The following is a 24494-nucleotide window of genomic DNA, read 5'->3' as shown; positions in this document are numbered from 1 at the left end:
TGCTTTGACTAGTACAGCTTGTTGCTGCCTTGCTTTTGAAGCTTTTGGTTAATTTATGAAAGCAGAGGAACTGCTTTCATCAGAGGCACACAGTGGCCAAGTGCCCATGGCAGGAAGTGTTTGTTCATACCAATCTCAGATGTAGTGGTCACAAAGGAGATGATATTTTGGTTTACTTGTTTGTGCTTTATTGTGATTTTGTGATTGTATCAGTGTTTTCACCTGAGAGCTAAGTCTCTAAGAGAAATAAATGTGACACATTTGCCTCTTCGTTATTCAGCCCCAATCTGCCTGTCCAGGTTAGCTGCCGCTTCTCTTTCCAGATCCTCATGTGCTACAACTGGGCTCATGGGCTGGGAACAGGCACCCTCTGAAATTTCCAAATCCGCATTTTTTAAGAAGAAAAAATGTGATAAGAACAAAACCAAACAGTTGATGACTTTTGGGGTTGGGAAGGGTGGGTAGGGACAGGTGGGAAATAGCTCACTGGAAAAAAAAGGGGAAAAAGGGGGGTTTTAACATCAAAGAGTGGAAGAGAGTTGTGGAAAGTAAATGTGAATGGGGAGAGTGGACTCAGACAATGGAGCTGAGAACTTGGGACTTGATGTGATTTATAATAGGGCACCATTGTAGGTTCTGGAAAAGAAGGAAAAGAAGATAAACGTTTTTTCTTTTCCCCTGGGAATAATATTAACCATAAGCATGAATTTAAAGGAAATAAAAGAGTAGAGGCAGGAGTTATGCAGGCCTAGTTGCAGTAAGACAGGTATGCAGTAGGGTTCTATTCGTTAGCAGTGAGGATGGTGGGGAAAGGTTTCATCTAAGAAAAGTCAGAATTTGTAACAGTTCACAGGTTAGAGGTGAAAGAGCAGAGTCAAATATGATTGTCATGTTGTGGGTCAGAAGAAAAATCAAGGCACTAATATTGGTGGTGGGCAAAGAAGCCAGTTGGTGGGAGGAGTTGAGTAAGATGAGTTCCTTTTGGGATTAGTTAGTTTCGTGTGACAGTGGAATGTCCAGGTTATAGTGTTTATTGGCAGTTGGGAATGGTGGACTCTGGCACGGGTACAGGGTTGGGGTTCAGAGTGTAGATTTGGAGTGTTACTATAGTAGTAGGAGCAAGTAGATTTAAAAAAAAAAAATGCCACCAATTGAGGGGAGAAAGCCCCAGTGCAGGAGTATGAAGAACAAACCCAGCAGAACAAAATAATAAAGGGCTGACCGATGGACAGGCCCGAGGCCAGTTAGAAGAATGCTATGTTCTGAAAGCCAAAGTCAAGGCTTCAGAAAGGAAGGAGAGATCAGCAGTGTGGGACTGCAGTGAAATCAGGGTAGGTAAGAACTCTGGAAAAGCCTTTGAGTTTAGCAAGAGGGCAGTCCCTAAACTTTGTGTACAACTCCAGTGACGGAGGACACCTTTAACCAAGCAAGATGGTTATCTGAGGACAGTCACACCCTCCTCTAAGTACCACCTAGAGATGCGGGGGTCCAGAATCCCCACTGTTATGAATCACAGTTATTTTGGATCTATTCAGGAATAATCCCTTTCCTTATTTTATCATCGTATGCCTATTCTTAGTTTTTCCATTTAGATTGAGCAGCTGGCCTGCTCCAACCCAGTGAGGGTCTTGTCCCTGATACTGAGTTACCAACATAGGCCACAAACAGTTAAACTTTGTCATGTCGCGACCTATGTTTTCTAATGAAAAGTAAATATATACCAGACAATAAGTTTGGCTCTCCATTGTCAAACTTATTGGCAAGGACCCCTCTGTTACTTCATGCTCTTTCCTTTCCTCTCAAGATCAGTTTTTGTTGTTTATATTTCTCATTTTTGCTTTTTTCTAGGACTTGTCTTAGATTAAGATTGAGACTAGGTAAATAAAGAAGCATTCTCAGTAGAGAATAAAGGGGAGCTGGGGTCATAAGAAGGGTAGGATGACAGTGGTGGCTTGGAGAAGAGATTTTATAGAATTGGAGAAGAGTTTGCATGGTTACTATCCTTAAAACCATAGCTCAGCCTTCTAAGAACTCCATGAATGATGTTTGAGTGAGAGATGTAAATCAACACACTTCATATAAGTGTGATTCAAAGTTATATTCCTAAATTTTATTTGGAAGGATTACAAACCCTATAGCTCAGATGACACATCGGAGGAAATCCAATAAATACTGCACCTGTCTTGCGTGGGAAAAAAGTGAAAGAGCAAAGGTGTTGTTTAAATGGTGTGGCTTAGTGGTAGGGCTGCATTTTTATATAATGATTGATTATTTTATATAATGATTGATTTTTTGAGCTACTGAAGACTATCAAGAAGTTCTAGATGACAAAAAAGTAGCTAGCTACTATGCTATGTGGGTATCTGAAACTTGGGAATTTGTAGGTGATAAGTATCTCTGTAGAAAGCTATTCTGAAAAGATCTTGTATGGCTTTGGTTACTCTGAAGATTCTGTAACTTATTTATGCCAAAATTATTTTTGTAGATTTTATTTCACTTAAAAAATTTTAGATATATCCTGTATTTATGTTTGGTCCACTTAGTAATATACAGTAAACAAAGGGTAAGGAAATGTTTTTATGTACAATTTGGTTAATTATGAATTCTTTAGATTTACAGTACACTATCCTTCAATTAACTGTTCAAAGGGGAAAACACACCAAATTTGGGGGAAATTTATATTGGCAATAGGAAGGAATGTGTTTCTGATAAATCCAATGTGTAGCAGTACTGAATTTTGGTACCTTTTTGTATTTTTGCAAGTAAATCTCAAAGGTAAAGCCCAATGAAGACAAAGGTTGACTACCCCTGTACAAGTTATCCAGGCCCCGGTTTCTCAGTTTCTGATCTTTATTCTTGGTATTTCGTTATTCATTAGCCTTTCTAACAGAGTATATTGGGAAAGAGAGAAAGAAAACTCAGATTAGTCCTGCTACTTATCAGGAACCATTTTAAATGAACTAACAGACACTGGAGCCAGTAAAGAGAAAGCTTAGAATTCCCAGTACAGTAGCTCAACATACTATCTTCTAGACTATTATTATACATAATATTAAGCATACAAGATTAAATACATATATAGTATATGATAGTATTGTATATGTATATATTATTATATTATACAGTATGATTATTACTAATTATAATATGGTATATACATATATAGTACATATGTATTATAGTATATATATATAGATACATACATACACACTGTAATTTAAATGCATTTTGTCTCGATCTGTACTTCTGAAACAAATAACGCAACATATTTTAAGAAAAAAGAAAAAGAAGAAGATAGCAGGAGAGGAAGAATGAAGGGGAGTAAGTCAGAGGGGGAGACGAACCAGGAGAGATGATGGACTGAAAAACAAACTTGGTTTCTAGAGGGGAGGGGGGTGGGGGGATGGGTTAGCCTGGTGATAGGTATTAAAGAGGGCACATTCTGCATGGAGCACTGGGTGTTATGAACAAACAATGAATCATGGAACACTACACCAAAACAAATGATGTAATATATGGTGATTAACATAACAATAAAAAATTAAAATTAAAAAAATAGTATACATTAAAAAATATAAAAAAAATAAAATAAATGCATTTTGTCTCCCTCTAATCCATGAGGATTTAGTTAAGTGGTCGTAATTCAAATGAGTAAAATGCAACTAAACTTATCCCTATAGTTTAAAAAAAAAAAAGTGCAACTGATCTTAATGAAAACTCATTCCTCAAGTTTCTCAGAATCAAATCCCATTAAAGGAAATCTTTTGAGAAGATCAAATATAGCTTCTTAGTAAAAGTCAAGAGCGCAAGCAGAATAAAGTTAAACAACAAGGGGCACCTGGGTGGCTCAGTCGGTTGAGCGTCTGCCTTCGGCTCAGCTCATGATCCCGGGGTCCTGGGATCGAGTCCTGCATCGGGCTCCCGGCTCAGCGGGGAGCCTGCTTCTCCCTCTGCCTGCCGCTCCCCCTGCTTGTGCTCTCTCTCTGATAAATAAATAAAATCTTTAAAAAAAAGAGAGAGAGAGAGTAATTCTTAAACTTTAATGTGCCTTAGACTTTCCTAAGATACTTGTTGAAAAGGCATATTTCTAGGACTCCCTGCCTCTACCACTGCCATGGTAATCTCATTCCAGTGGGCCTCCAATCATATTTAGGTAAACACTACACTCTTATTTTCTGACTTTGTTTTAAGATAGTGCTTGTTAACACAAATGAATGTTTAACTGAGTGTTTTAGGTACTTAGGAAAATGAAATAAAGCATTTCTTATAGTGTGAAGAAAAATGTTTTGGGACAGAACTACAGAAGCAGGTTGGCCCAGCCTAGGGTAGTGCCCCTAGGATCCTCTTCCTGCTAGGTATTAATACTTAATACACACCTTCATTTCACATTCATGGGTGATTCCATATGAAAGGGAAAGGCAGAAGATGAGTTCATTCATTCATTAGAGGCTTTTCACACACATGGGTGTTTCTAACCCTGCTTGCTTAGCTTATCTCAACTTCTACTTAAAGAGATTCCGTGGAGAATACTGTTCTGTCTAAAACTGATGACAGACTAGTTTAGTACCATATATTATTATTCAGGTGAATAAATTACTAAATTATACAAATTATATGCAGTCCTAGGGCACAGTGTATATAACCAGTACTGACATTCTGCTTTTCTGCTTTGGGACAGCCAGGTCAGTTTTTCATGCCTGGCATCTTATCTGGTAGGTTGGACATCCATGCCACACTGGTTGTTAATATTTTGGTTCTCACTCATGCATATACTTCTATATTTGGTAGCCACCATTCTGCATTTTATGTTACTTGTAAACTTGTCTTACATCACCTAAAACTCTAAGTTCTTGTGGGGTATGGTGAGAGGGATGTTGCATACAAATTTATACCTTATACTGAACTAACTGAGGGGTGGTGAAGCAAGAAATGCCTATGGTATCAATCAGTCAATAAGTAAAGAAAACTCCCATAGCTGGTGATCACATTTTGTGGTACTGGCTAGCAGGAAGATCCAGTTTTCAGAGTTTCAAATCTATCTTACAAGCACAAGCCTATAATACATACTTATCTGTAAATAACTCACATGACAATGTCAACTTTTCGTCATTTTGTTGTTTAATTTTTTTGAAAGATTTTACCGATGAACCACCCAGGTGTCCCAAGAATTACTCTCTTATTCTAAATAATGATGAATTTTCTTTCATGAGTTGCAATTTAATGAATTAGGTAATTGTGTACTTGGAACATTTTTGGTGGAGTTAAGGCCCTGGTAGATAGTTGTGCTGGGGGATTTAACGGCAGAATGCTCTGGGCATAAGATGTACCCAAATATGGTTTATCTGGAGGACCTAAGGAAGGTATTCTCTCTCCTCTGTTGTACCAGATGTCTCTGTTTCTCAGAGCCAGAACTCCAATTAAAACTATATTTACTCACTTGGTGGGCTAAATCAGTATTTGTGGCTTTTCTAGAAAACTAAGTGTCCATTATACTTTTGTTTTGATGGAATACTTTGAATTTCTCAACAACTCAAATATAAATGCACTTTAGAAACCCAGCTCCTTACAGGTTGAGTTATAGGTGTTGAAATAGAGACTTCTTGCTGGACTTCCATGCGGATGTGGCCAGTGCATCTTCACTTGGGGCTGTGGTTTCATTTTTTTCCTACTTTGTTCTGACTTCCTGTGAAGTCCAAATTCTCGTTTTATACATATACACATGTATTCACATGATTTCAGCCTCTCTTCTACCACCAGCTTTTCCTGGTCCTACAAATGTATTCAGGATGTTTTTGGGTTTGAAATAAATCTTTCACTCTACCACATTATATCCCCTTCCTCCTATAAGTAAATATCTTGAGTAACAGACAGCATAGGATGGGAAAGAGCCCAGAGATCATTTGACCGGAGAGTTGAGCCAAACTCTTCTTTGGAAAAATTTTCAGAGCTTCAGTCCTCACAACTGGACCAACTCTTGGGGGTCCCTCCAGCTTAAACCTTCCTCAAGGATAGAATTTATGTATATTTATGCTAACTAGTTTCAGTTCCTCCTTAACACTTAGAGACCTAGATTTGATTTTTACTACTCAACTGTGCAGTATACTTGAAAGTTTCCAAATTATGTGCTAATTTCAGAATTCATTATTTTTTTCTTCATTTTAATTCGTTTTGACTAGTTCTCACACTGGAGAACTAGTTTTCCTTTGTAGCTTCTTGCACACTGCCAATACTAGCTGTTGGCTTAACATTCTTTGCTTTGCCTTCTTTCCTTCCTTCCTTCTTCCTTCCTTCCTTCCTTTCTCCCTTTCTAGATTTGTTTCTTATTTGAGAGAGGGGTGGGGAGGGGCAGAGGGAGAGAGAATCTCAAGCAGACTCTGCACCGAGCCCAGAGCCTGTCATGGGGCTCAATCCCACAACCTTGAGATCGTGACCTGAACTGAAACCAAGAGTCATTGCTTAACTGACTGTGCCACTCAGGCACCCCTATTTTCTTTCTTTTTAAAAAATATTTTAAAGTGGAAGAGATATATAATTAATATCCATGTAACACCATGTTTCCTCAAAAATTATCAACATTTTGCCAGTTTCTTAATATCATTTTTTAAAGAAAAAAATCATCTTTTTCTCATAAAATAGTATATACTCATTCTAGAGGATTTAAGCAATGGAGGAAAACCCAAGGAAAAATATGTGTTTTTTTTTAAATAAATCACCTCAAATCCAGCCACCCAGAAATATTATAATAATCATAGAAATATTATTAAATGTTATTATTATATCAACATCATTCCAGATAACTGTTCTAGACGTGTGTACAGATGAAATGCTGGTTCTGGCTGACTAGCTGGATAGTTAGACAGATACATTTTTACAAAGTTGATCATTTATGCTACCTGTAAATAAAAACATATTCAAGTTAATTCTGCTTGACTTTATGAAGCAAAAAAGAAACTGAAGTGAACCTGAAGAGATTGCTGAACTTCAAACAAATGTTTTTCCACACAGGTTTCTTAAATGAGCCCTTAAATTATGAAAAGAGATTGTGAAAAACATGAAAAGGTTGGAGTTACTCTTTTTAAAAAATTTTAGACAATCATAATTTGGGGCCATATTAATTGACTCACTAATGTAAAATATGAGGATACTGACATCTCACATTTCTTTCCCCTTCCTTATCCCCACCTTCAGATTTTTGTCAGTTAAGTTATTTTAATTTGGGAAGGCAGTGTAACATGGTGGTTAGTGGAACCTGGGTTCAGTGACCAGACCACCAGGTTACTCAACTCTATGTCTTGGTTTTCCTCATCTGTAAAGAAGGATAGAGTTGTTGGGGAATGTAAATGAGTTAATAGACATAAAGAATCGGGTGTATAATAAGCATTCAGCAAACATTATTTATAGTTATGCCTTTATGTTGTAGAGATTTATAATACTTACATTCTGTTCTATAATCCTGATATTCTTTCCATATTTAAATGGATTCTGCCCACGACCAACCAGTCTTTTTAAAAGGGCTTCTCTATTTCTGAATTTTTTGATTCATCTCTATATTGGCTTGATTTTGTTACCATATAATTTTTTCAAGAAAGCTGATGTTACAGTCCCTAAGTACTTCCAATTTTGAAGAGGTATTTCTGCTGCTCTTATACTTGAGCAAGGTCTTAGGTATAATATTCCTGGGTTATAATTTGTTTCTTTCAAAATGTGTTAATTCATTTATCATTGAATGTTGCTTTAGAGAAGTCTGATGCAGCCTAAATTCTCTTTTGTATATGATGTGCTTTTGGAGGGATTTTAAAATCTTTTAAATTAATACTCAGTAAATTAACTCTTTTTACATCGTGTAAATTCACAGTTTTTTTGGTTGATAGTTCTGTGACTTTTGACTCATAGAGTCATGTAACCTCCATCAGAGTAAAGATAGATATTTCTGTCACCATAAAACATTTCCTCGTGTTGTGTTTTATAATCACTCCTTCTTCCGAACTCCATTCCGTGGCAACCACTAATACGCCCTCTCTTTATAGCCTTGCTTTTATTCAGGATGTCACAAATGGAATCATATAGTATGTGGTCTTTTGAGTCTGGTATATTTTACTTAGCATAAATGTATTTGAGATTCATCCATGCTGTGACTATCAATAGTCTCTGTTTTTATTGCTGAGTAGCATTTCATTGAAAGTATATACCATAGTTTGTTCATCCGTTTATTAGTTATAGAACATTTGGGTTGTTTGCAGTTTGGGGTGATTATGAATAAAGTCACCATAAACATATGTATATAGGTGTTGTGTGAATATTTTCTGGATATATTTAATTTGCCTTCTGTAAAGATTCTTTCTCCAAATAAGATCACATTCGGATGTACTGGGGGCCTGAACTTCAGCATATGAATTTTAAGGGGATTCAGTTCAATGTGTAACCCTTGATTTTTCACTGACACCACAAATATTATCTGCTACATGCCAGGCACTAATCTAGGTACTAGGAACGCAGAGATAATGAGGCTCAGTGTCTTCCCTTTTGGTGAATGGAAAGATAGGAATTAATAAACAGGCATTTGCAATGTTATGCAATAAATGCTATCATAGGTAAGCCAACTTATTATGAGTCCACCTCCATGAGACATCTAATCCTGACTTGATTAGATCAGGGATGACATCTCAGAGGAAGAGTTTATGCTGGATCCTTCCCAATAGGATGCAATAGCTGCATAATTGTTCTCCCTGCTTCCAAACCACACCCTCAGTTACCCAGCCCTGGACTCTGCCACCCAGTTAATCTTTCCAACCACCACCTTAGTTAAGACATTCCCTGGTTGAGAAACCTCTAATGACTCCTTATCATCAACAGAACTAACTCCAAAAAAATTCTTTATCCTGGCTTTTGGTGCCTCCACAATCAAGTACCACCATTAGAATCTACCGTTCCTGTTTTGATCTTTCTTTTGTTGCCCTCCTTAATTCTATGTATTATCAAAATAGATTAACAAACATTTTGGACATGTGCCAGGAGCTCTTCTATAATTGCATGAGGGCAGGATTTGTTTGTTTGTTTGTTTTCTATTATATCACTGGCGCCTAAAACAGTGCTTGACATCTAACAGATTCTTAAGAATATTAGTTGATATATATGCACCCAGCATAGGATTACCAAAATATAGAAAGCAAATATTAACAGATCAAGAGGGAAAAAATGACAGCAATACAATAATAGTAGGGATTTTAACATCCCACTTGATCGATAGATAGGTTAGACAGAAAATTAATAAAGAAACATCAGCCTTAAATGACACATTAGACCAGGTAGACTTAGTAGATAGATACAGAACATTCCATCCAAAAGCAGCAGAATTCACATTCTTCTCAAGTGCATATGGAACAATTCCAGGATAGATTACATGTTAGACCACAAAACAAGTCTCAGTAAGTTCAAGAAGATTGAAATCATATCAAGCATCTTTTCTGACCCCAATGGTATGAAACTAGAAATCAATTTTAAGAAGAAAACTGGAGGGGCGCCTGGGTGGCTCAGTCGGTTAAGCATCTGCCTTTGTCTCAGGTCATGATCCCAGGGTCCTGGGATTGAACCCCGCATTAGGCTCCCTGTTCATGGGGAGCCTGCTTCTCCCTCTTCTCCCCACTCAGGCTCTCTCTTGCTATCTATCTCTCAAAGAAATAAAAATAAAATAAAATAACTGGAAAACTACAAATAACACAGATTAAACAACATGTTACTGAACAGCTACTAAGTGATAGAAGTCAGAGGAGAAATAAAAACACCTAGAATGAAAACAAAAATACAGCCTACCAAAACTTTGGGATGCAGCAAAAGCAGTTCTAAGAGGGAAGTCCATAGCAATACAGGCCTACCTCAAGAAACAAGAGAAATCTCAAACAATTTAATTTTATATTGAAAGGAAGTAGAAAAAGAACAAATCAAGTCCAATGTTAGTAGAAGGAAGAAAAAAAGATCAGAGCAGAAATAAATAAAGGCCAAAAAGGTCAATGAAACTAAGAGCTGGTTCTTTGAAAAGATAAACAAAATTGACAAACCTTGAACTAGACTCACCAAGAAAAAAAGAGAGGATGCCAATAAAAGATCAGAAATGAAAAAGAAGTCACAACTCATACCGTAGAAATACAAAGGATCATGAGACTATTAACTGTCCAATAAATTGGACAGTCTAGAAGAGATAAATTCCTAGGCATTTACAGTCTTCCAGTACTGAATCAGGGAGAAATAGAAAGTCCTAATAGAGTAATTGCTAGTAAGGATATTGAATCATTAATCAAAACCTTCCAACAAACAAAAGTCCACGACCAGACAGCTTCACTTGTGAATTCTACCAAACACTCAAAGAAGATTTAATACCTATCCTTCTCTAACTCTTCCAAAAACTAAAGAGGAGGGAAGGCTTCCAAACTCATTTCACCCAAGCCAGACAGGGAATTACATGTTAATATCCCTTATAAACCTAGATGCAAAAACTAGCAACAAAATATTAGCAAACTGAATTCAACAATAAATTAAAATGATCATACCCTGTGATCAAGTGGAATTTACTCCAGGGATGCAAAGATGGTTCAGCATCCACAAAACAATCAATGTGATACAGCATATTAACAAAATGAAAATAAAAATTATATGATCATCTCAGTAGATGGACAAAAAGCATTTGACAAAATTCAACATCCATTTATAATAAAAACTCTCAACAAAGTAGATATAGAGGGAACATATCTCAACGTATAAAGGCCATATATTAAAAACCCATAGCTAATATCTACCTTAACTGTGAAAAGCTGAAGGTTTTTCCTTTAAGGTAAATAACAAGACAAGGATATGCACTATCCCCACTTTATTAAACATGGTATTAGAAGTCCTAGCCACATCACCTAACCCAGAAAAAATAAAAGGCATCCAAATTGGAAAAGAGGAAGTAAAACTGCCACCATTTGCAGATGACATGATACTGTATATAGAAAACCCTAAAGACTCCACTAAAAAACTACTAAAGTGATCAATGAATTCAGTAAAGTTTCAGGATACAAACTTAATATGCAAAAATCTGTTGCATTACTATACAATGATAACAAAGTATCAGAAAGAGAAATCAAGAAAATATTACATTTACAACCACATCGAAAAGAATAAAATATGTAGGAATAAATTTGACCAAGTAGGTGAAAGATCTGTACACTAAAAAGTATAAGGCATTGAAGAAAGAAATTGAACATATCCTGTGCTTATGGATTGGAAGAATTAATATTGTTAAAGTGTCCATACTACCAAAGCAATCTACAGATTCAATACAATCCCTATCAAAATTCCAATGACATTTTTCACAAAACTAGAGCAAATAATTATATTTGTATGGAGCCACAAAGGACCTTGACTAGCCAAAACAATCTTGAGAAAAAACAAAATCAGAGTTATCGCACATTCAGATATCAAACTATACTACAAAGCTATAGTAATCAAAACAGTATGATATTGTCATAAAAACAGACACATTGATCAATGGGACAGAATGGAGAGTCCAGAAATAAGCCCACACATATATGGTCAAAGGAGTCAAGAATATATGATGGGGAAAGGACTGTCTCTTCAATAAATGGTATTGGGAAAACTGGGTCACTATCTTATACCTTATGCAAAATCAACTCAAAATGGATTAGAGACTTGAATGTAAGACTTGAAACCATAATCCTCCTAGAAGAAAATATCAGCAGTAAACTCCTTGACATCAGCCTTAGCTATGTTTTGTTTCGTTTTTTGGTTCTGACTCCAAAGGCAAGGAAAAAAAAAGCAAAAGTAAACAAACAGAACTACATCAAACTAAAAAGCTTCTTCAGAGGGCAGCTGGGTGGCTCAGTCGGTTGAGCATCCAACTCTTGGTTTTGGCTCAGGTGGTGATCTTGGAGTCCTGGGATTGAGCCCTGTGTTGGGCTCTTTGCTCAGTGGGGAGTCTGCTTCCCCTCTCCCTCTCCCTCTGCCCCTCCCTGGCTCACTCTGTCTCTCTCCCTAAAATAGATAAATCTTAAAAAAAAAAAAAAAACTTCTACAGAGTGAAAGAAACCATCAACAAAATGAAAAGGCAGCCTACTGAATGGGAGAAGATATTTACAAATCATATATCCGATAAGAAATAAATATCCAAAATGTATAAAGAACTCATAGAACTCAGTAAAAAAATGAACAGTCCAATTAAAAATGGGCAGAGGATTTGAATAGACATTTTTCCAAAGAAGACACACAAATGGCCACCAGGCACAAGAAAAGATGCTCAACATCACTAATCATCAAGAAAACTCAAATCAAAACAAAAGTGAGGTATCACCTTACACCTATCAGAATGGTTATCATCAAAAAGACAAAAAATAAGAAGTATTGGCCAGGATGTGAAGAAAAGGAAATCTTTGAGTACAGTTGTGGGAACATAAATTGGTTTAACCACTGTGGAAAACAGTAGAGCTTCCTCAAAAAATTAAAAACAGAGCTACCATATAATCCAGCAATTCTACCAGGTATCGATCTGAAGAAAACAAAAACACTAATATAAAAAAAAATATGTTAACTGCAGCATTACTTATCATTGTTGTACATCTAAAACTAATATAATATTGTATGTCAATTATACCACAATAAATAAAAATCAATCATATCCAGTAAAAAAAAAAAAAACAAGATATGGAAGCAATCTAAGTGTTCATCAATGATCGACAGGTAAATGGATAAAGAAGATATGGTGTATATATGTGTTTGTGTGTGTGGAACTTGAAGGCACTGTGCTAAGTGAAATAAGTCAGACACGGAAGAACAAATATTGCCTGGTCTCACTTATACGTGGAATCTAAAAAAAACAAAACACAGACTTATAGATACAGAAAAAAGATTGGTCATTGCCACAGGGAGGGGAAATGGGGGGGTGAAATGAGTGAAGGGGATTAGGAGGTACAAACCAGTTATAAAATAAGTAAGTCACAGGGATATACTGTACAGCATGGGGAATATGGTCAATAGCATTGTATTACCTTTGTAAGATGACAGATGGCTAACCAGATTTATTGTAGTAACGATTACATGATGTATAGAAACGTCAAATCACTATGGTTGTACACCTGAAACTAACATAATGTATCTTAATAAGTAAAAATCAATCAATCCTATCCAATAAAAAGAAAAAAAGCAATAGTATTAGTTGAGTAAACGAATGAGTTTTCCCTTGGAGGTCCCTTTGCTTGCAGTGCATGTCCCTACTCTCTGCCAGGTGCACACATTTTTGCCTATTGAAATCTTATTCTCAAAGTTCAGGTCATGTATCCTCCCCTCCATCATGCCTTTCTTCCTGGTCACATGGGCCGGAAGTGAGCCTTCATTCCTAGAAGGTGTAGTACTCTCTGTCAGCTGTTTGCCTGACCCTGTGTTCTGCTTTGCATTTTAGATATCCGTGTAGGCAATTATTTTTCCTGCCAAATCGAAAGTTGTTTGAATTGAGGGACCACGGTTTATTTTTTATTCTTTTTATTGTTATGTTAATCACCATACATTACACCATTAGTTTTTGATGTAGCGTTCCATGATTCGTTGTTTGTGCATAAAACCCAGTGCTCCACGCAGAACGTGCCCTCTTTAATACCCATCACCAGGCTAACCCATCCCCCCACCCCCCCCAGAACCCTCAGTTTGTTTTTCAGAGTGAGGGACCACGGTTTTAAAATGATATTGTATCCTGCTCAGCACTTCTTGCACAGTGACAAATGCTCAAAAAATACCTTTGGTTTGAAGAGAAAATGAATGAGGGGAGTATGGCATTCATTGGAAAGAAGTGGAGAAGACCTAAGGGGTGGGGTATTTGGTCTGGCCCCTTTGCCTTGCCTTTTTTTTTTTTTTCTGAGTTTACAACATTTCAAAATTCATTCAGCAGATACTTATCGAGCACTGATTTTACTCAAGGCATTGTTCTAGGACGCAGGTTACAAATAGGAATTAAACTGTCCTTGAGGTATTCCTCTCTTCTTGTGACAGAGAGTCAAGTCCTATTGGTCCTGGTGGTCACTTCCATCTGTACAGTTTTTTGGATGCTTTTCTCAGACTTACTCATCCCATTTTCTAGAATCTTTCCATGGGTTGAGGCTATCTGAGGGCAGGGTTCCCGTCTTCATTGTCCCGTTCCCTACTGCATTGGACAGAGTTTTATACCTGCTAATAATTTAAGCAGATTCTTTATTTACCCTAAATGTTCTCTGAGTCTTGTCTAAATTTGCCTGGTGTTTCCAGTGATAAATGCTGGATTGGAGCCAGAGATTGGCAAGGATACTAATGGCTCTGCTTAGATTGGGAAGCCCTCTGTTACGACAAGAGTGACAGTAAGCACAATATATAGCATGCTTAACATTGTGCTAACGGTTTGCATGACTTCTGTTTCCTGCTGGAGCCTGTTGCTAATATCACTGGTTTCTTGTCATATTAATACATTGAAGTTGTTGAATGAACGTCTAAAGTTTACCTGCTTTTTTGCTCAAACTCACGAGTACTGATAAAGTTGCAGAGCTCAAGCCAAACAGAAATGTAATCTGAATTCGTCTGGTGGGTCTTGCATGTATCGTGTTATCTTTTCCTGAGGCATCTGATATTAAAAAGTACCTCTATTAAGGGTAAGTAAAGAAGTGGAAATCAAGATGAAATAATGGAACAGTAAGAAATGGAGTGGCTGGTAAAGATACTTGTATTGAGGTCCTGCTTGACATGGAAATTACAACTCTTAAACTTGATCGAAGGGCAGGCCTGAGTCTATCCATATAGAGAGAGTGTTGATATGTACTATCAGGTCATTGTTATTGGGAGTGAGAAACACCCATTTTATTTAAACATGCTGTATAGCAGTCAGAAAAACATAAGTTCGTGAAAGTGGCCTAACAGTTACTCTTGTGAGTTCAACCCTATGCTGTCCTGTGTTTATGAATTAAGTGTGTGTCATCTGCATCATCAAAGAGACTGTGGCACAAGATAATTCTAAATAGCAGATATATAAAAGCCACTAGAAAGTCTTGTATGGTGCTGCAAAGCGTGCTTAACATAGTAATTATGTCTTATTTAAACAAAGTCATGATTAGCTTATCCTGAGCACCTATCAGCGGGACAAGCAGCACTTAGATGGCTGGGCTCACTCTCAGAGCTTCGGTCCATATTAGGAATGTCACTACAGAGTAATCTCTTCAGCGCACAGTTTCAGCAGACGTTGTTTCTCAAAATTAATCCCTTCTTCCTTGTGGGATTACCACTCTCCACTCCTACTTCAGCCTCCTCTTCCTCTCTGAAGCCCTGTGCTTCCCCATGTCACTGTGTGGTAAGCGCACTACCAGTTACCCTAAAGAAACCACTGGGGTCCCTGTCATCTCTCATGCTTGGCTTAGATATTGGCATGGGATGCACCTCTGGGAAGGGACGTTTCAAGGGCTTCTGGGGAGCATTGGGAATGGATTTGAAGCTCCTAAAAAGGAGACACAAAGAAAAGCCCCCTTTACTGATCTGGATGAAGGTGTATGAGAATGTGATATTTGGAATGACTGCCACCTATCTTTTTCCACCAAAATGACAAGATAGATATTGATCAACTCAGAAGATGACGTTTCCCTACCTTTAGACCTCTTTTTCTAGAACTCATCCTCTTATTGCTTAAGCCACTTCGAATTGAGCGTTCTCTTACAGACAAATATCTCTTCCCTGATACAATAACATTCCTGTGTGCAAAACAGAAAGTTAGTTTCTTTATTTGATATTTGTGGTCAGTTTTGTTTGCCTAAAAGACAAGGCTAATATTCTAATTTTCTGTGATTTACCAAGACCTAAAATGTAGCAGTGATTTTCCCTTTCCCAACTGTTTGGGAACTTCAAGCTTATTTCACTCTCAAAATAGGAGGTTAGTTTCCTTGTATATTGGGTGTATGTGCTGACTAAAAGGTCTACCAGATTTCACATCTCTTATGGGATGTTTTGCATCACCAGAGAAGACTTTCCAGTATTGATTGCGCCGCCTGTTCCTGCCCTTCTTGACCCAGATGTCTTATCATATCCAGGTGACATTCATTAACCGGATCCTTTGTCATGAATTTTAGGCCATTTCCTCATGTTGTGGGTGTTGTGTCTGAGAATGGCTTATGCAGCATTGAGAAAGGTTCCCAAATCTGGCCATCATCAGAATCTCCCCAAATATACTAATTGAATCCAGGATTCTCTCCAGGTAATTCTGATTTTCAACCAGGCCTGTCAACCACTGAGATAAGGGGTAGGAAAAGGGGAAAAATTGTAGTGACCTGATTCCATACCTAAAGTAAATGGTTCCGAACCTCAGCTGACAAAGTCAGCTATGTAAGAACAAAATTGTATTTTTTTATAGCTTAATTTTTATTTTTTTAATAAAGGTTTCTTTATTCTCTTGGGTGGCAGGAACCTATTTCAAGCAATTCTAAATATGACTACCCCACTCCATCCCCCTCAGCAAGTTAAAACTAGCTTATGTAAGATCAAGTTCGTTGGAAGGAGGAGCCCTTTAGTCCTTGATGTCCTTTGTCTACATGGCTATCCCCTGAGACAATCTAGGGTCGCGTCAACTCTTCGGCCACTTGTCCCCACGGATCTGTGTTGTTGCTATGGCTGCATGACCCCTTCATTTTCTACAGCTCCTCTGCGGTTCTTCCGGGTCTGTCGAGGGTGCTCGGAAGTGTCTCTGCTGCTCCTCTCTATGCCCGAGTGAGAGAAACTCTCTGTGCCACCCTGAGGCGCCATCACCCACCTGCCCCTCTACCCAGGCAACTGAGCCTGATCACACCTGCTCTCTCTTCCCATAAGCCTACCTGACATCTTGCCAGGACTTCTTGCCCTTCTCTTTGAGATTGGCACTAGTTGCTTTCCCTCCAACTCCTCCTCCATCAGTCCTGAAGCTTGCTCTTCTGTGCTCGGAGGCATGGAAACCTCAGATGTTTCCTCTCAGATCTCTTGTTTATGTCCTTCTGCTCTTCTGTATGGCTAAAGTGCCTAAGCTTTCCTAACGCCAAAGCTGGGATAAAACTTTCTGTTTCTCTGCCTTCTCCTGTTCTGTTTCATTCCTGAGACAATTTATACAACCTAGCTATGGAATAGAAATGGCCCCAAAGGGTGGGGGGAGTGATAAAGGAAATCCCAAGAAGAAGCATATATATATTTTAAATGACAGATTTGTAGTAGACAAAAATACATGTTTGACATCCTGTATGGAATGTATTTTTGCTTCTGCAGTGTGTGTGTGTGTGTGTGTGTGTGTGTGTGTGTGTAGGTATGTATGTATTGTAGTACATTCACACATACTTGTATGTAATCAGCAACGTTGAAAATCTCATTTGAAATCATTTTTCACTGAGTCTATTTCAGGTTCTAAATTCACTTTCTTTTAATTGGAGTTCACAGTAGATGATAGAGAAAAAGATTTAAACTAATATGCTGGAATATACATATAAATGAATGTTTCCTCAGTTACCTCAGGCTACTATACATTTATTTCACTAATATTGCTATGACTCTAAACATTTCTGGATTTTTTTTAATTGTCTTAATGTTACAAAGCATGTTGAAAATGTTAATAGTAAATTATGAGTAAAGCGACTCTGTTGCCCCTGCGTCCCACCCCACTTAACAAGGTGGAGCTCAGCTTCATCCATTTACCTTCAGAATCATTCTTTTTTTTTTTTAAGATTGTATTTATTTATTTGAGGGGGGTTGGGGGAGGGGCAGAGAGGGGGGAGAGAGAGAGGGTGAAGCAGACTCCCTGCTGAGCAGGGAGCCCAACTTGGGGCTCAGACCCCGAGATCCTGAGCCAAAGTCAGACACTTAACTGACTGAACCATCCAGACACCCCCAGAATCACTTTTTTTTTTTTTAAGATTTTGTTTGTTTACTTGACAGAGAAATACAGCCAGAGAGCACAAGCAGACGGAGGTGTAGAGGGAGAAGGAGAAGCAGACTCCCCACTGAGCAGGGAGCCCAATGTGGGGCTCAATCCCAGGATCCTGGGATCATGACCTGAGCCGAAGGCAGATGCTTAATGACTGAGCCACCCAGGCGCTTCCCCCAGAATCATTCTTAACTTATGATTGGTTATCACCTGATCTTAGAAGTAGTAGGCAAAGATTTTTTTTCCCTTAGAGCCACTTAAATGACATTCTGAAAAACTCTGAAATCATTTTGTGAAGAAAAGCTCGATGACAGCATCACCGAAATAAATGTATAATTGCTAAAGTGATGACTCTGAACTAACTACTCCTATCTGGATGAATAAATGTTGGTAGTTTAGTTTAAACTAGAGATTGGCAATTTGGCAATTTCTCGAAATTTTTTGGTTGTCTCAACTGGGGAGTTCCTGGCATCTAGTGGGTAGAGGCCAGGGTCGGTGCTGAACATACTACATTGCTTAGGACAGCTTCCCAAACTAAGAATTGTCTGTCTCCAAATGTCAGTACAACCAAGGTTGAGAAATCCAGGTTTAAACAAATTTATAGTCATTCCTCACGTGTTAATGTGCTTAAAAGTTTCTGATCCCTTTCCCCGAACCTCAGTCTAACTAAACCATTGGGATGGAACAAACTCAGGCACCCAAACTTTCTGTCCACAGACTCATGAGCTCTTTGAGGCTAGCTTTCTGCTTACATACAGAGGATGGGGGTGGAAAGGGAAACTGGATCCAGGGAGGAAACAGGCGGGCGGGGAATACACAGGAAACCTGCAGATTAATATCTAGGTGGAGGTTTCCCCAGCAGTCTTTGAATTCTTCCTGAGATTTTTACTTCTTATCTCAGTGTTTTTTCTTCTCAAGACTCCATGTGAACTCTGGTTTTCCAGCGTCATTACTCAGAGAGAGTCTGGCACTTTTCACTTGAAGACCTTTTACCACCCAATAGCCTGAGGTCCCCCTGCCCCGTTCTGGACTTACTGCTGAAACTCCCCTGTCCTCTTCTAATGAGTCAGGATTGAGTGCCTTTTCCTTTTGCTTCTCAAGCTGGCTCTGCTGTCCTCCTTTGAAATACCATCTGCATTTGAAGACACGTTTCCCTTATCAGTTCTCCAATGAGCAATTATGATTTCTATGGAATAGCCTGATTTGCTCTGTCCCTCTCTCCTTCCTTGCTTTGTACAAGGGTAAAGTTTCAAACTGCCACCTCATTATGGGGCCAGGTATGGCTTTCCACAGGAAGGCCAGCTGTTTTGTTCTTACCCTGCTGTCGTCATTTCCACCATAGACCTCCACCATAGACCTACCTTCCTGTAGCTCCTTTTGTGTGTCCCCCAGCAGTATCTGCGGCTAGCCAGATGTGTTCTTGCGGGTTTTGTCCCTGATGTCTGATTTCCAAAGAAAAGATCAGTGGGGAGCCCAAAACCTTCCAAACAGCCAAGAGAAAGGGAAAACCATATGGCCTTGTTCCTGGATCATAGACACGCCCTAGGAAAGCCATATGCTGACTCTACCACTCCTTTCCCCCAGAGAAGGTGTCCCGTACATATGTTACAGGATTTGGATAAATCTCTACACATAAGGGTTAACCTGGAAATGGTGGGCCACAGTTTTAGATTTCTAGACTCCTGCTAGGTACTTCCTATCACAGGCAATTCTAAGGTCCCATCCTTGTCTGGGTGCATTCCACCAAGTTCTTTCAGATGAGTTCTGCCTTGCGATTACTGTTAAGATAACTTTGAGCCAAATGGATGAAGTGATCAGATACCCCAAGCATACCCTCTGTGTTCTGGTGTTCTATCCATGCTGCACTGACATAAGCCACTTGTGGCTTTGAGTAGTCTCCAGGGAAGCTGCCCATGGAAAGGGCCTTCTGTTGGCCACAGGCACATTTCTCATATTTAACTTGACATCTTTAATGTAGGCCTACGAAGTTAGTCTGGACAGTTTCAGCCTTTTCTTTACCAAGTGACCCAGTCACCATGTGATGCTGTCAAAAACAAGACGAATTCATGGGTCAGTTGTAGGTAGTAGAATTCCAGTACCAGTCCTCCATCAACAAGCTCCTGTTGACTGCTACATAGTTTTGAGGCCCTTGGAGGTGGACCCCTCCAGTGCCTCCCTTGTCTCTTCCCTTGATGCAAGTGTGGTCATTTGTCTACCGTTTTTGAGTTTTAAGTCTGCTTCACCTACAGGAGAACCCTGATTTTTGTGGCATCACTAGCCCTGAAATTTTATGTTATTAAGCATTTTAAATTGGTCATCAATGCCCCAGTTCTGCTGTTAGCTAGAAGATATCTCTATACCTTCACCACATGGAGTAAGTTTCTTCTCATCTCTGTGTACCACTGTCTAGCAGTCAAGTGTCCATGTTAAATCATATTGTAGTTAGGGGTCAACGAGATGCCTGATTCTAGTCTAAGTGCCATCTTTTGCAGGACAACCCAGGCTGCCCCAAATTCGGTTGTTAACAGTTTCCTAGACCAACCCCTACAATGTCATATTGGCATCCAGTCGAGTACTGTCCAACCTAGAAAATTCTCAGCTGTGTGCTGTCATTTCCAACAAGGTTAAAGGATCAGATTTTCTTTTCATGCCCCATCCCCACACAGTGATGCACACTATGCACACTCCTTCTCTTCTGGTGGGCCCACAAAGTGTTAAGGACTGTTGGATGTCAGGTTATGTAAAAGTAAAGGATCAATGAGAGAGTCCACACTCCAGGAACTTGGGCTAATGGATCCCTTTCCTACCTCGCCAGTGTTCCATCTCTCACCTCCCTGGAGAACATCTGCTCCTGCTTCCCATCCAGCATGAGCTGCTCCTCTGACTGCCTTTCTCTTCTCCCTTCATTTCAGACTTGTGTAGTGTTTGGGTTTAGAGAAACCAGCTCTGTTTACTGCCCGTTAATATTTCTGACCTGCGTTAGACTGTGGTTTCTTGAATTTTTTTTGTGCTTTTGGGAGTTTAGGGAGAGGAAAATGTCCTGTGTGGAATGAGTGTGGGGAAAAAGAAGAGGAGGGAATTGCGCAGAAAACAGAATAATACTTTGAAATGTAACCTCACCATATACCATATATAATTAGAATCTTTTACTCTGGTTTGGAGTAATTTAAACAGCATTATTTTGGGAGTTTAATTATAAGAATAAAGAATAATTGAGGTCTGTTTTATCTGTGGTTAAGGTGCATGGGTAAGTAGCTTTTAGCATGGTCTAAACACTTATATTGGGGCACTTGGGTGGTGCAGTCGGTTAGGCATCCGATTCTTGGTTTCGGCTCAGGTCGCGATCTCAGGGTGGTGAGATTGACCTCCACATTGGGTTCTGCCCTCGGTGTGAAGGTTGCTTGAGATTCTCTCTCCTGCTTCCTCTGCCCCTCCTGCTCGTTCACTCACTCTCTCTCTCTAAAATAAATCTTTTAAAAAAATAAAATAAAAAATTTCAAAAAAGCACTCACACCAAAATAGTTGGAAAACATCAAGGGAAGAATCATGTATAATCTGACATTCCAGTTCTTAAAATAAAAGTAGTAGAGTTTTCTCTAGATTTGTTGCATAAAATGCCATTCAGCTCTACTAGATAATGAGTTTGGGCAGATACTTTCTGATAAAATTGGCACAATTTATCTCTGCAAGTGATGATGTCTGACTTTGATTAAATGTTCATTCTTTATCGAATTCTGTGCTCTCAATTTCACAAGTATATATTATCTCACATGGTCCTCAAAACAACTCTGAGTTAACTTTATCTTATCTTGGTGGGTGGTAGAATCACCATTTTACAGATTAGGAAATTGAGCTTTCAGTTTGCTCAGGGTCATACAGCTGTTAAATGGTGAGATTGAAACCAAGGCCTTTGTGACCCTACAGGCCCTACTCCTGGACCCACATCACACCTTCTTTGTAGAAAAGATCTATAGGGAAGCAAGAGCCCAGGCTGACTCAAGTAAGACCCTGGCTTCACCACAGCCAATCTTGAGTCTGAGCTTAGCTTGAGGACATAAGATATACCAAAGCCATGCTGAGATACTTCCCTGAACTTGGAGACATCCTCTGGAGGGGATGGACCCTTGAGGAATTAAGATAAAAATCTCTCTTTTGTGTGTATGTGCATTTGTGTATAGATGTTTAAGTAGGAATGTTCCAGCAAAGGTGCTGCTGATCCTATTTTTTTTTCTTTGAAATATTTTAAATCTTTATTTTTGGATAGATAATATATTCACATGAGTTAAAAACCAAACAGTATGAGCTCTGCCTTCTACCCCTTCAGCCCATTTTGTACCTCATTCCCTTACTCATGGATATCTTTTCAGAATTTGTTTTGTGCTAGTATAAATAAATGCAAATTTATATTCTCATTCCTTCCCTCCTTTTTTATATAAAAGTCATTTTAAAAATTATGTAACTTCCTTTGCTTTATTCACATAGAGATTTATCTTGGATACCTTTCCATATCAGCACATGGAGAACTTCCTCATTCTTACTTAAAATAGCATAATATTTCATGGTTTAGATGTATTATCATTTATTAACCAGTCCACTTTTATTAGACATTTGGCTTGTTTCCAGTCTTTTGCTGTTACTAACTGATGCAATGAATGACCTTGAATCTGTCATTCTGCATATGTGCATGTGTATCTATAGGATGAGTTTCTAAAAGTAGCATTGCTAGGTTAAAAAATAGGCATTTATACTTTCTCCTAATAGTGCCAAATTGGCATTACTAAGGGTTATGATCATTTGCACTCCCACCAGCAATGTATGAGTTTGCCACAGTCTTCTCAACACATTTTTGGATTTAGGCCAATCGGACTGATAAAAATGTTTGGACTTTGGCACATCCACTGCAATAAAATATTGTAAATTTCTTACTATGATTAAAGGTAAGCAACTTTTCATACGTTTAAGAGCCATTCGTATTTCCTTTCCTATGAAATTTGCCCATGCTTTTCATGGCTTATAGGTCTTCTTACCAATTTCTTAGAACTCTTTATATATTAAGGAGAGTAGCACTTGTCTGTCGTATGAACTGAACATATTTTTTCCTGTATGTCATTTTTTACTTTTTAATTTTTTCCTCTTGATTTTCATGTGGTTACATTTGTTAGTCTTCTCTTACATCTTTTGTATTTTAAGTCAAAGTTAGAAAGTCCTTTCCCACTCGAAGGCTAGAAAAGTGTTCTCTCTGTTGTCATCTAATACTTTCATGGTTCTATTTTTCTTTTCTTTTCTTTTTTTCTGTTTTTCTTATTTAAATTTTAGATCTACTTGGAATTTATCTTGGTTTATAGTGTAATGTTTGGATCCAACTTCTTTTTCCCAGGTGGCTATTTAGTTGTATCACACCATTTTTTGAAGAACTGCTGGTAATTCAGTGCCCACTGGTTTGAGATGCCACCTTTATCATATACTATATGTCTTAAAAATAAATATTTTATATTCTAAATATATATATATATGTTTGTATTCTAAAATGACTTTTAGAATGCTAGAAGAAAGTTTGAATTTTCCTGTTGCAGGCTTAAAGGATTTATTTTTTGTGATAAAACCTATATAATGTAAAATTTACCATTTTAACCATTTTTAAGTGTGAAGTTCAGTGACATTAAGTACACTTACATTGTTGTGCAACCATCACCACCATCCATCTCCAGAACTATTTCATCTTCCCACTCTATGACTTTGAATCAAATACACTGTTCATTTTATGGGATGCCATACATTTGTAAGACGTATGCTGATTTCAGAGATGTTAAAATGTGGGAGAGTGTACGTCTGAGAATTTACAAAATACAGTTCTTTTTTTTTAAAGATTTTTATTTATTTATTTGAGAGAGAGAGAGAGAGAATGAGAGAGAGAGAGCACATGAGAAGGGGGAGGGTCAGAGGGAGAAGCAGACTCCCTGCCAAGCAGGGAGCCCGATGCGGGACTCGATCCCGGGACTCCAAGATCATGACCTGAGCCGAAGGCAGTCGCTTAACCAACTGAGCCACCCAGGCGCCCACAAAATACAGTTCTAAGTTCCTAACTGTATTTGATGTATTTCTGGATGTTTTGCTGTATTCCATTGGTTTGCTTCTTCATGTGTCAGTGTCACATTGTTTTAATTATTAAAGATTTAGATTATCTTTTAATATATAATAGAGCTCGTTTCCTTTCACTAGTTTGTTTGTTTTTTTTTCAGAACACTTCTTTTTCCAACTATTCTTACCCATCTGTCCAGATAAATGAGGCAACTTTTCCCTGGCTACTGTAGATCTTCTTTCCTTTCCTCTTTCTATCTGTATTCCACTTAAATTGTAAAGACTTGCATATAGAAGACCTTGTTATGCCTGAGGATCAGCTATAAGTCCTGGTTCAGAGTAGCTTCTCTGAATGTTTGTATATCTTCTTGACTTTTCTTCTACTGGGTTTTTATTTTAGAATTGCCATCGAAGGTAGTCCTTTCCTGATCTGCATTGTTGCTATAAAAAGGAGATGCACTTATGAACATTCTTAGAATCATTT

Source organism: Eumetopias jubatus, unplaced genomic scaffold (genome assembly GCF_037043125.1).
Source record: "Eumetopias jubatus isolate StellerSeaLion01/CBP00866 unplaced genomic scaffold, mEumJub1_p1.0 scaffold_5, whole genome shotgun sequence".
Lineage (NCBI taxonomy): Eukaryota > Metazoa > Chordata > Mammalia > Carnivora > Otariidae > Eumetopias > Eumetopias jubatus.
The sequence above is the reverse complement of the archived record's forward strand: the minus strand, read 5'-3'. Positions refer to the sequence as shown.